Source organism: Belonocnema kinseyi, chromosome 3 (assembly GCF_010883055.1).
Source record: "Belonocnema kinseyi isolate 2016_QV_RU_SX_M_011 chromosome 3, B_treatae_v1, whole genome shotgun sequence".
Taxonomy (NCBI): domain Eukaryota; kingdom Metazoa; phylum Arthropoda; class Insecta; order Hymenoptera; family Cynipidae; genus Belonocnema; species Belonocnema kinseyi.
The window spans coordinates 93627913-93642256 of record NC_046659.1 but is presented as its reverse complement, the minus strand read 5'-3'; the positions used below and the strand labels follow the sequence as shown (position 1 = coordinate 93642256).

At 31.8% G+C, this 14344-nt stretch overlaps 1 long non-coding RNA gene across 1 annotated transcript; it reads right to left on the bottom strand.

The window, feature by feature from the left end:
• Positions 1–1913: 1913 nt before the first annotated feature.
• On the bottom strand, positions 1914–2752 carry LOC117169170. Its single transcript, XR_004466619.1, has 3 exons — positions 2524–2752; positions 2257–2354; positions 1914–2173 (listed from the first exon to the last, which is right to left on the bottom strand). It is a non-coding gene; the product is annotated as an uncharacterized LOC117169170 (long non-coding RNA).
• Positions 2753–14344: the final 11592 nt, after the last annotated feature.

The window sequence follows — 14344 nt, the reverse complement described above, 5'->3', positions numbered from 1 at the left end:
TTTGATCGATTTAAGTGGTCAGAATAAAAGAAAGTTCGTGCAACATGAAAAATGTTTCTTAAAAAAATGTTTATGAGCATGACGGTGAATATATAAAGTGATGCACGGTTGATCTATGCATTTGCATATTGAGAGTGAGTAATTATAGCAAAAATTGCTACAATTATATGCAGCACAGACAAAGAGTGGAGCATAGATTGCAATAGAGGTTGCAATTGCCTTTTTACGATTTCTTCTGAAAACTTTACTCATTATACTCTTGATATTGAAAATTTATAACGTTATGGTTCTTAACAATATTGATGCAATGATGAAGCAACATTTTTGCAAATGTTTTCTTTATTAAAGTTTAAATAATAAAAAAATTTATTTGAATGCAATAAAACTAATCAAATTCGTAATTTTGACTAAATACTGATTGTAATCTAAGTAATTAGATATTATCCAAGAAAAACAAAACTGTAATACATCAGGATGCAGTGATCAGAAAATTAGAAATTATCGTAGTTTTCCCGGTTTTTTCACAACCACATTTGGTTCGACTAAACGATTTACCAATCTACCAATTACAAATCATTAGTATTACACCGCCTGTTTATAGATGATTGCTCAAGTAATTTTAATGTTAATTAAATGAGAGTTACATTTTGTTCTCGTAAATAAGTTGAAGCTATTAGTATTTTGCATAAAATAAACCATGAATAAGTTATTTTTTTTTAAAGAAGAGATTGTAAAACAGTGAAAAATTTAAAGTTTTCTGAAAATTTTAGAACTTTTCCAAATAATGGCATGTTTCTTCGATGACAGCTGAAGAAATTACATGCATCACATGTTTAAATTTGTTTTATAAAAATGTGCAGTTAACTCAATTCAAAAAACTCGATTTTTTGGCAAATTAGAAAAAAACTTTTAAATTGAAAACAAGTTTGGTTTTTATTTTATAATTATATATTATTACTCATTACAAAAAAAATTAACAACTATAAGAATCCGCTACTCGCAAAAAAGTTTTTTTTGGCTCACTCTACTGTATAGTAATACCTATATGCGTAAAAATAACTGAAGTTCGAATAACTTCGATGGTATCATGCATGAAACAATCAGGTTCTCCTCTCTCTGATTCTCAAATGAACAACAAAAAGAAGATAAACTGAAAGAAGTCGAATAATCGATAAAAGAACAAAATTCCCGAGCCTAAATAAAATACAATACGTGCCTTGATAATTACAGCTTTCTACTAAACTAGATTGGTCACCTTGTGCAATTAACCTTCTCCTCAATCCTTATAGAATAGGAAACCGTTTTTAATTATTTTTATAAAAATTCAAACAATAACAGGCGGTAGATTGATTACAAAACTCACTGTATTTCAGTTATGATAAGAAATATCCGGTTCAATCCAAAAGCAGCTAACGTCCCATCGAGATGATTGGTATATTCTTGTGATAATTTACGCATGGTTGGTTCATCAAGAATTATATATCAAAGCACATTATGTGTTTATGTATATCCGAAAAATAATTATAACATAATACAAGATATTGATAGTTCTTTTGTATATCACTTAAAATAATTTTTTTAAATAAAAGTGAAAACAAAAAATTAAAAGGTACTTCCGCACCACGACCTTTGTGAAACTAGCAATTCGTTTTATTAGTTCAAGTTCTTCTTTAGAAATTGAAACTTGCGCGCCTTCATTCCACCAACATCCATCTTTGTTAATATAGCTGTATGTTTGAAAAGCCAATACTTTATTCTTTTTTACCAAACTTAATGAATATTAACATCATAAATAGAATAAATAAACCAAATGAACTATGTATCAAATGAACAGTACCACAATAATCATGAAACCACAATAATAGATTTATAAAACTGTCACCCTATTATAAAGAAAATAATTGCTCTAAAAAAACACTGAAAATATGTACTTACTTTTTTTTAATGATCCCTATTTGGGATTGTTTATCACCGAAATCAGTTGCTGGTCACAAACATCGAAAACTTGAAAAGACCAAAGAAAGCCGAATTTTGGTGGATCGAATGAAATTAGAAATGAAACGGGTCCAGTTCCACTGAGCTATAGAGAAAATTAAACACAGCTATGAGGGACCGAGTCAAGTATGCTGTTGGTTCTATGCACCTCCGTTGCAGAACTGAAGTTGACTGAAGTCTGAAAGAAGTGTTCAGTGGTAACTTATTGCAGACTTTTATATACATATATGTTCTTCGTCGGGAGCCAAGTGGATTGTTTACCTGTCTCTTTCGCACGCGGTGCCAGACAAATCGAATCGACCACAGTTCCCCGATCTACTTCAACCCCTTCCCATACAGATTTAATTTTGGGACTGTAACTAGATTTAAAGATAAACCATTTACATATAAAGTAAAAAATCCTGGTCAAAATTGAATGCAAGGTGAATCACACCATTTTATAAATTGGGTTAGATTATAGAATATTTGTTAAAAGAAAGCATTAAAATTATTGTTAATTTGAATTTGAATTTGCCGTATTCAACTTACCATTAAAGTGTTTTTAGACATTCGTGCTGCGAAAGAGTATATAAACGAAAAATTTTAATCTTTGTTAATAAAATGGAAAATATTTTGTGAATTATTTTCATAAAAATTAAATATTCAACACTGTTAGAAATGTTTGCAATTTCAGCATACATGGGCGCTGCGCAAGCGCGTTTCGATTTTCGTGGATCGCTCAACCCGGCCGGTGGCAGGATCGCATGCCGCCGTATTTATTGAGTTCTAGTAATGCTTAAGTTTCTGCGAGTGTCTGCGAAGTTCACTCTTTAAATGGCATGTTAGGTATATCAATTTATCAACGTAAATGTAGCCTTTCTGTGAAATTTAATAATCGATCAAGGACAAAAATGAGGTGTTATAATTTGATTGGCATATTTTCCATTTGGAGATTATCTGTGGTATATTATGGACCTTTTGGACCAACCGATAATTTGGAAAAATCCAAAAAGGCACATCACAAGTCACAGTTTCCGTGTTTCATTTCCTGGATAAACTGAAAGAGAAAAATATCTTCGAGAAGCTGGTTCACGAGGAAGAAGAGGAAGGCGCTTTTATGAACATTTATATCTTTTCAGACGAAATGGAGAAAAAAGATTTGATTTCATTCCAACAAGGGTAATAACTAAGACACATTTTCCTTTATATTGTTTTCCTTACCCAGGCGGAAAAATTATATATAGTTTATATATAGTGTGAAGTTTTATGCATAATATTCATTTGTTTTATATAAAAAATGTATGAAACAAATGAATTTTCTATATAAAACTTCACACTATATGGATGAAAAAATGTTTACCACTTCTCTACCATAAGTATGCATATATTAAAATTAGTGTACACGTACAGTAAATCTACTATAAACGTGTACTCAACTAAGCAAGCGCGTATATTGAGTTTAGTATACGCATGTACTAAATTTCATATACGTGTATACTAAATTTAGTATATGCATATACTAAATTTACTGTACTCTGGTATACTAAATTTAATTTCATGTTGTGCAATGTTGCTTCCATTGCATTTACACTTATAATAATAGGTGTAAGTATTAAATTTTAGAACTATTGCTATCAATGAAAAATTCGTTACCATTATTACAAATATTATTTAATAAAGAAAACCATGCTTTTCCTCCTTTTACAAAATTAATGATAATTTACGATGTATACGGATCTTTTTATTACTGCATAGTTTTCGGAGAATAATTGCAGTTGCACATACTCATTTTTAGAATCCTTTTTATTTAATAAAAAATTGATTTCGTACAAAATTTAAAAAATCGCTATTATTCATCGTTTTTATCTTTATCCTGGATGCAATCAACATAAGATATTCTTTTAACTATAACTTTTTGTGAAAATCTGGGCACTTAATTATAAATTTTGGACCCACTCCAAATTAAGAAAAGAAAATTGCTGCGCCTTCCTGTATAATTGCATAGTGTGTGTGTTTTTTTTAGAAAAGTTGAATGTTTCCTAGTTACTAAATAAAAGAGAAGTGGTATACCTTCATCATTAAAATAATATACATATGAATTCAAGAAAATTTGCGTTTTAGAATATCAACATAAAGTAAAAAAGCTCATTATTTGCACTTTTTTTATCCATAATTGCAAATAAAAAACTCTTGACGGGATTTGTCTTGAATTTATGTTTTCCCATCAATCAATTTTAGTCATAACTACTTTTACTAAAGTTCGGGCCAAAAGTCGAGGTCCCTCACTTATTTTGATTGCAACAGGCTAAAAAAAAGTCTCTGAATCAGTTAATAAAAAACATCTGAAAGCTTGAAGTCTTTCGAATTTAACGATAGTATCACTTTTATACTAAAAAATTGTGTCAATAGTTGGAGGTCGAAAATTCCGCCCCCCCCCCCCCCAAAAAAAAGCAAGGTTTTTCGGTCTCCTTTTTCGAACGTCGACCTTCACCTCTTTCCGGAAAGCGGTAGATGTTAGGAAAAAATTCACAGATATTCTTTTAACATTCTTTGATGCCATACATTGTTCAAAATTCGGAAATATTCAATAATTTATTTTTTACGCGGATTTATTTACAAATAATTTATCTTGAGAAGAAATGAACATAGAAAGGCTTACAATGGTTCTAAGTGTGCAGTTTTGTGAAGCCAGTGCAGTGCGATAATTAAATCTATGATAAAATAATTGTTACACAATGAATATTTATATCTTAAATCAATGTTTGCACGTGAGCGGCAAAGCGGGACATGTGGTGGAAAAAAGTATCCTCTCGATTAAAGTAGTAATTCCAGAAGCAAGCCTACTCCCCTGAATAGATATGATGTGTTTCAGGTAAGTAAATTAAATTTTTTTTTAAACTTCGCCAAATTAAATTTTAAAGTCTCCTCTTTAAAATAAGACCAAGAACATAATATAATAATTACTGGTTCTAGAAGAATTATGAAAAATGTCGAAGCATGCCCAAGATCGAGCGGCAGTTGAACTGCAATGTTTTGTTAGCGTAAGGAAAACAATCCACGGAAGACTGCGGTTCACCGACCGACCAATTTTCGTATTGGACACGCTTCCACAGTTTTCATGATAATACGAGAACCAGTCAATATTTCATTGTGTTTTTGGTCTTGTTTTAAAAAGGAGATTTTCGCTTTAATTTTGCGAATTTTAAATTTTTTACATTCAGTCCCTGAAACATGCAGAAATTGGAGTTTGAGAATCGAGAATTGTTCAGAAGTGTAAATTTCTCGCTGAGATACCCACGAAATAAATAGAGACGTTTTTAATACGATTTTTTAGGTGGACTGTCCATTCTCACCGGTACTGTAACTATAATAATTATCAATTCTTGCCAAACTTTTTTTGATACAAATTAATTGAATTACGTTTTTTAAATTTGATTTGCAAAGTACAAGGGTGCAAAAAATGTCCCATTTATGTGCTTTATAAGGGAAATTGTCTTTGCGCTTCGACTGCGAAAAATTTTAAGTTTGAAATACTTGGCCGATTTTCATTCAGTCGCTACCTCGTTTAACCAAACCTCCAAATATTAATATTTTGAGCTGCTATTTTCGAAATTGCTGCACTAGAACCTGGTATGAAGAACGGTTTCAAACATGGCCTACACTGGCTTTGATCTTAAGACCAGGGAATCCGAACGTAAACAGTGAGGAGCGTGTGAACCATTTCCTATTTGCCACGCTGCTGGTGGTCACGCATGGTTGAGTAAGTCTCTCTCGACATCGCGGCTCCTTTACTACGAGTCTGTGAGGCCATCAAGCACTAAGATTTTAATAAAGCTTCGAAAGTGTTGAAAAATGGTTCTGTTTTCTTTATTTTTAAATGTTAAAATTGGACTTTTTTCTATTCTATAATATGCATAAATGTTACAAATAAGTTCCGAATACATTAATAAATATTATAGTTAAGTATCCAAATTTTTAAAAATTTGTCCGCAACAGACTTTGGCAAAATAAAATGGAATGGCCGAAATATTGTTTATAATTATGAAGTATTTTGCTAAACAAAATTTTCTTTATATTTAAACCGTTTACAAGTATTGAAAACTGAGATTGAGAAACACCCGCATTTTTTTTACAAGCTCAGAGAATTTTCGCTCATTGACGCCATAAGAACACGAAACCACAGACAAGTGGCCTTCTTTGACAAAAGTATTGTATATTCAATAAGTTGAAAATATTTGTCTAAATAATGAAACAATGCATTGAAAAGCCACTCTCGTCTATTGCATATCTTAAAAGACTTTACCACTCAACAAAGCCAATGAATGTTTTTTCTGTCTCATTATCATGCACTTTTAGAATCTACGGCTTGTAACCTTTATAGCTGATCATAAAGATGTATGCATTCAATAACAAAGTATAGTGACTCTGTGAAACTAAAAATATACTAATATACATGTCATTAGCGTGATTCGACTAATTAAAGAAAATCTTACAATAGACATGTATGTATAGTAGACACCAGAGGTTATAGTACCCAATTGTCAGTCAATCACTACTGATTATTAATGAACTTTTTTCGCTATACGAACTTGCAATGAAATTAAAGAATTTCATTTTTTACATCGAATAATTTTAATTCTCATTGTCTTGAAATTCCTGAAATACTTTTACAACATTTAGTGAACAGTTTTTGGCATAAGCAAACTTTTTAAAATGAATTGATATATGGCAATATTGACGACTGGAGACTTATAAAGATCATTAGGACAATGTTTGGATCAGAGGTGTCACTCGCTTTTCATATCAAAAATAGACTTGCTAATTCAAAAAAGATGTCGAGCTATATTATTTATTCTGCATATTATATAACCGATAATTTTTACTATTAAGTGTTTTTTTTGCATTTTGCGAAAAGTTAGTTGACAATAATTTTCAAGTAAAAAATATATAATTTTTCAAATATCGAACTTAATAAAACCGATTTATGTCAACAAGTAATACAAAAGTAAGAGAATTTGATAGGTCCCACGATAGCATTAAAGAAAAAACAGAAGATAAACTTTACATCGATTTCCGACGAAAGATTCTCTGCAACAAAAATTAACTTCACAGGATAAACTTTACACAAATATCGGTTAAACTTTCTTTTGTTTTTCCATGACAAACACATGTTTTTTGAAAGACGCGAAGTTGGCTAAAAAAAATGTCCTGCAACAAATTTTATTCTTAGCTTTTTCTGTGATTAGAGTTGACGCAGATTTAACCCTACATGGATCCTGCGGGGGACAAATGTGCCCCACGCGAAATTCAATTAATTCCCCTGAGCAAATATCTCTGATTTTTTGGCGCATGCCCTAACCATAATTCAGTTCGACTATCCTAGAGTACGGTGAAGTGGTTGATGTTGCCGGTTGTTCGCTGTCTGTCAAGTAAAAAGCAAATGCTGAGCGCTTGGGGCACATTTGTCCCCCAGAGGATCCGTTACGTTCGAGTTTCGTCACGTAAAGTCAAATTCATATTTTCATGAAAATGAACGCATTTGACGTATATTTTACAGTATATCATGGTATTTTAATGTTTCGAATAGATTTTTTGTAATTTAAGTGAAAATCATTTGTATCTAATACAAAATTTATTTTAATTAATTGTTTTTTAATTCAATTTTATTTCGAGAATTAGTTTGAAAATAAAAATGGTTTTTTAGAAAAGGCTTCTTTTTTTTAATTCCGATGAATTTTTCCTATCTTTCAAACTTACTAACCGCTTTTTCATTGAAAAAAACTTTTTCTTAATTTTTTATCTTTATTTAAATGAAACCATCTTATTGTGCATCAGAAAAAAAAGAGATTGGCCTATTATATATTCAAATTATTTATAATAATAAGCATTCTGCCCGCACTTCTGATATTTCTTTTTTTTTTTAATTTTCTAACTTCGAATGTTCAAATAAATATGCTTCTTAGAAGGAACCTAATTATAACTTTAAGGTGCAATTTGTTCCCTTCAAAATGGCGTTTAAAAATGTTAAATTAGTCAATTAGAAAAGAAAGGACATGATTTTTTCCAAAAAATGTAAAAAACACGATTTTTCGCGATTTTTATTTGTTTAAACATTTGTTTCAACATTTAAAATTCATTGAAACAAAATGTTATGTACACCAATCTCTTCGAAATTAAAAAACGAAGAGAACGGTATATATTAACATCTGATTCCGATGAAAGGAAAAGATTGTGCACCAGGAATCCAAATGGGGGACATTTGTCACCCACAGGAGCCGGTGAGGCCAAAAAATATATAGGATCCGTCTAGGGTTAAAATTGTGTTTTTTTTTTACAGGGTACAATTGAAAATGTGTATCTATATGCACTGGAGTTTAGATTGAAGCAGGCCGGATTTACACCTTCCAAGAATTACTGCCGCGGCGATTTCGAGCATAAAGCGAAGCCGCTCGGGGTTGAGAGTGGGTGTTAAACCAAACATGAAACACCAGCAGCGTAGGGTCAAAGGGGCAGTACACAGGTGCGTATATGCGTAATATATATACTTCTACGTAATATATATACTCGACTGAGTGTCAAGGCCAAGGCAAGCAATGCCCAAAACCGTGCTTCAATTGAAACTCCTGTTTATCTGAATAAGGCCGCCAAACAAATTCGTTTGATCTAGTTTTTTGGTGTTAATTGTTTACGTTTTTAAAAATGTAGTAGCGTATTTAATAATTCAACTTTTTAGTCTAATATTAGAATATGTTCCTTTATATCTTTCCTCTTAGTATGATAAATATTATTCAGCGCTTAAAACTCCCAAATATCGATCCATTTTTATTGCAGTAGACTTCTAAAGAACTTAAATTATAGATTCCGATGATAATTTCTTATTAATCTTTTTCATGCGTCTATATCGAAAAATCTATTTTTGCGTATACGTGCATTCTTTTATATGGATACAATTTTTAGTTTCATATGAAATTGGAATTTGCGACTGGCCATTTAAATTCATTCTGAGGTCAAGCCTATAATGAAAACACAATGGTACCACTTATATTTCAAGTCGGAATAATTAATAATAAAAATACTAACGATATTCAGAGCAAACATAGGAATGCTTACTGAATGTTTCAAACCTTTTGCGAATGGTAATTTCCTATTTATCCCGTGTAAATATATTTGCAAACGATTTACAAGCAATTTTAATATCGAAATTCCTAGAAGCTACATTATGCAATTCAACTAGTTTAGTACTGACGACGCTAAAAACTCATTAAACGTTGGGCTATGGTGCTGAAGCTAAAAATTCTGTAATCCTTAAACCAATCGGCTAAACATGTATTTGTGTGATAATAATTTATACGAATAAAAAGGGGAAAAACGTATCAGTCAAACACTTTTTATTCATATTTTATGTTTCAAATTTTTTATCTACATTTTTAGAACGTACGAAGTTATCTATCGGTACTACTGGCACACTTTCGACAGAAAAGAAGTTAGATGGAACCATGATGGTTCTGGTGTAAATGAAATAAATTTAAGTTGTTATTGAAGGGGGTTATTACAAATCTAAATACGTACAGAAATCTCCTCTTGTGTCAAAAGGATGTTTCTTAACACAAATGGAAATTGCTTTTAAACTTAAGGTTAAGAGGATTTTCATTTGTCTTAAACAGAATCCTTTTGCAACAAACATTATCATCATACATTTTTCTTGCACCTTTCCCTATTCATTTATACACTCCCCACACACATACTTGGTGGTGGGAGGGGGACCTTCAGTTTAAGATGGGTTCCGAACCACCAAGAGCAACAGCTTTATGTACTTAGAGACACTTTTTTCTCTAAAGGTACCGGTCCCACGACTCTGCGGAGATGAACATCCCCCCTTCTAGGCTAGTTTTCCTCGCATGGGCCGCCGAAACCCTTCCAGAGTGCGAGGCGGAAACTTTTTGCTCAATTTTCAGGTATGGTCAAGCTCCACCCGACTTAATTTTTTCTACTATTTTTGGGTCTATTCATGTACCTCAGTGTGAGTGACCTTATTTCAGAAAGGGTCTTTTGTCCACAGGCATGTCAAAATAAGGAAAGTTAAAAACTTTTAATATTTCAACCAGCGATTTGAAAATAGCATTATACTAAATATTTCTCAAATTTTCAACCTTTATCGACAAATTACATTTCTTTGGAATCGAAAAAATACGTAGATTCCAAATATCTTAATTTTACATCACTGACTGCAAAATTACGAATTTCTTTAATCTCACATTTTCTCCCATTTTCCAACAAAGGAGCCCTGAGGCAAGGGATGGTCTTGCCAAGCTCGCAGGCACTGCCCTGAAAGTAGGTCGTAGGACAGCCAGGGCTGGGTACCCTACCCTGGGCAAAAGCGTGCCGACCACTTTTGCCCCCCACGACCATCGTGTATATATATATATATATATGTAGCTTCCCTCCGCAAATATATTTGCTGTCTTCGCACATTCCTGTAACGGGCCGTGCAGATTTGTTGTCAACATGGCCGTTTTTCAACGCCAACTAGAGCTTGGTATAGTACCTAGTACGATAAATGTAAACAAAATGAAGGTTACTTTATTGATAACTGTAACAGTACTATTTGGAATTTACCTAATAATATTAGTATTATCCTAGTGACATTATAATAATAAATTTCTCTGTCTTCTTTGTGTAGAAATTCGATCTGTCTGGTTAAAAATTGAACTGATTTGGTTGAATAAGAAATGTTTTGTTGAAAATTCCAGTCTTTCGTAGAAAAATGGTTATTTAGTCTAAAAAACTTAAATTGATATAAAACTGTACTGCCATTTGGTCAAAAGTTGAACTACTTTGTTAAGAATTCAGTTTTTAATTTGAAGATTCATCATTTCAATCGAAAATTAATTAATTTGATTACAAATTTAACTAGTTCGAACACTCGCTTTTGTTTTTAGTTCAAAATAAAAAATTCATCCTCTTTACTGAATATTAAACTATTTTGTTGAAAGTTGAACTACGTTCTTCAACATAATTCTTAAAAAATGAAGATCCATAATAATTATAGTTCAAAGATTTTCTTTTTAATTGAAAATTAAACTACTTTATTGAACATTCTTTTGAAAATCCATCTTTCATGTACAAAACTAATTTTTGGATTGAAAATTAGAATACGCGTTAAAAAATGTACATATTTAGTTGAGAATTCGTCTTTTTTAGTAGAAAATTAATCTACTTAATTCGGCATTCATCTTTTGGTTGTAAATTCAATATATTGATTTAACATTCAACTCTTTTGAAAAAAAATCATAAAAATACATTTTTTTAATTGAAAATTTCATTTCTTATGTTAGAAATGTGACCTTTTTTTTAAAAAAATCCAACTGTTTTGTTTTAGGAGTAAACTATTTTCCTAAACATTCGTCTTTTTGGTTTAATGGTTCAATTCAACTGTTTTTTGTTTTTGAATGAGAATTTATTCTCGGTTAAAATATCAATTACACACTTTGTTGAGAATTTATCTTTATTGGTTGAAAATACAGCTACGTGGCTAAAAGTTAAACTGTTTTTTTTTTTTCAATAAATTGATAAGAAACAGTGAAATTTTACCACTCCACCAAAATCTTCTCGTTATTTTTAGATTATCTCTGACTAAATTCACAAAAAAAAATTATTCGGCAAAAATTATGTAAAATAGGGTGGGTGGTTTAACTTATGGACTCCCAACAATGAGTGGTACGTGATTCAAAATTTCAGAGAAAAAAACTTTGCGTAACTGATGGACGTCCTCTAATACTGCGGTCTCTTTCATGGACTCCTAAATTGCATAAATAACGTTTTAAAAAGATAAATAGCTATTAGAAAAAAAAATACATTTTGATTCATAAATGAGTAAAGTTTTTGTTATTAGGAGATAATAAAAGGATTTTCTCTAAGCCACTTCAATCCGGATCGCTGAATCCGTTTCAGGTTGGCAAAGTAATCAAACAACGACTAATGACGTAGAATCGTGATGCAGCGATTCGCTTTGTAAATTTCCAACTTCCCGTGAATCTCAGAATTTCTCGAAGATTGCAAAAAACCCATTGCTGACAATAAAACCGGTTTTCATAATTGCAGAATACACGACATACCCATTTATACGTGAATATATTATGATAGCCACATTTTTTTGCTTGGTAAACAACCATTATAACTAGGGTGTATAGAAAAAACTTTCTTCATCTGTAGTTGCAATAGTGATGAAACCTTTTTTTTGGAGTTAAAACACTTCCCTGCAGTTTAATTTTTTTCTTTTTTCTAAACCATTCACTTTATGAGATCTGAGTTATATGAATCAAAAGTAATACAGAGTTAGTACATTTTTACCTGTATCTTAATAATGCCCCCGGAATATTTTTACCCTGCCTAAGCGATCTTGAAATAATGTAAACAATCGACTTTTCTGATATTTGTATGTAATATTCCTCGAATATTTGACCACAAAACCTGTGACACATATTTTTAGAAATTCATTTTGAATATATTTCAACAGTAATATATAAAAAAGGGTTAATAATAAAATCATTTTTATTGACTAAGAATTGCAAGAACATACAGTGAACCCTGAAAATAGGGCCCCCTGAAAGAGTTCTTCTGAGAATTGACGGCGCGCCGCAAGTAGGAGTAAAAGGAGCTGCGCGGGGTGAGCGGCGGTAGCTAAGACGTGAACAAAGAAAAGCGTTTTCTACGAAACGACTCTCTATCTGGATAATTTTCCACCAAGGTCAGCCCCAAAATCGGCCCAGTCTCAGAGGTTCACTGTATATAAAGCTGAAATATAGTGAAATCTCTCCTATTTCCGCGGCCTTGAAACGTGAGGATTCTTTCATTTCAAGGCTGGAGAGGCCCACCTCTACCGCGACCTTTTGATTATTTTTGTCAAGCGAGAAAATATTCTAAACTTTAAAGTAGGTTTGAATATTGATATTTTAAAATGTAGAATGCTGAATACTAAAATAAATGGAAATTTCAGCAATCAGGAAAGTTACCACATGGAGCTGCAAGTGCATACGACTTCTTGGAGAGAATAGTGTAAACGTACAGGTAAGTTATAAAGAACTGAATAGTAATACTTCGCATGTGTTGAATGTTTTTTCTGAGTCATGTTCCATTGTCGAATGGAATGGTTACATGTCGAATGACGACCTTTCAATCTCACGAAATACAATTAACCTGAAATTTTACGACGTTGAAGTTTGCCACAGATATGGATTTCAAAGTTGTGTAATTAATATGAAAAAAACTAAGAGTCACATCGAAAAAGTAAAAACACCTCTCAATTCGTCTCGAAAAAATCTCGATGTGCATTTTTTGTTTTTTTGTTTAAACAATTTTTCAAACAATTACGCTATTTGTTATTTTTCTGCAATTGTTAACAAAGTATGCATAGGATCAAAAAACCAAGTGCACCAATGCATTCCTCTCGAAAAAATCTAGATGTGCATTTTTTTGCTTTTTCGTAAACCCATTTTTTAAACAATTAGAGCATTTGTTGTTCAGCGCTGTGTTGCTCCGTGCCCGTAGCTATGGATTTCAAAGTTGTGTAATTAATATAAAAAAAACTAAGAGTCACATCGAAAAACTAAAAACACCTTTCAATTTGTCTCGGAAAAATCTCGATGTGCACTTTTTTTTAAACAATTTTTTAAACAATTACGCTATTTGTTATTTTTCTGCAATCGTTATAAACAAAGTGTGCATCGGATCGAAAAACCAAGTGCACCAATGCATTCCTCTCGAAAAAATCTAGATGTGCATTTTTTTGCTTTTTCGTAAACCCATTTTTTAAACAATTAGAGCATTTGTTGTTCAGCGCTGTGTTGCTCCGTGCTCGTAGCTATGGATTTCAAAGTTGTGTAATTAATATAAAAAAAACTAAGAGTCACATCGAAAAACTAAAAACACCTTTCAATTTGTCTCGGAAAAATCTCGATGTGCATTTTTTGTTTTTTTGTTTAAACAATTTTTTAAACAATACGCTACTTTTTATTTTTCTGCAATTGTTATAAACAAAGTGTGCATCGGATCGAAAAACCAAACAAATGCACATCTAGATTTTTTCGAGAGGAATGCATTGGTGCACTTGGTTTTTCGATCGGATGCACACTTTGTTTATAAAAATTGCAGAAAAATAACAAATAGCGTATTTAAATTTTCAATATTTAATCTGATTTCGTGATACAGAAAGTTCGTCCATCGACAAAGAATGGAACATGACTTCGAGATCTGCACTCAAAAAAATTTCTGGTTACAGTCTGTCAAGTTAAAGCGTGGGTGGCTTTACTCGCAGTCGGTAAGGTGTATCGACATGATTTTGGTGTCAAAATATTAAGAAGAGCTCCCTCTT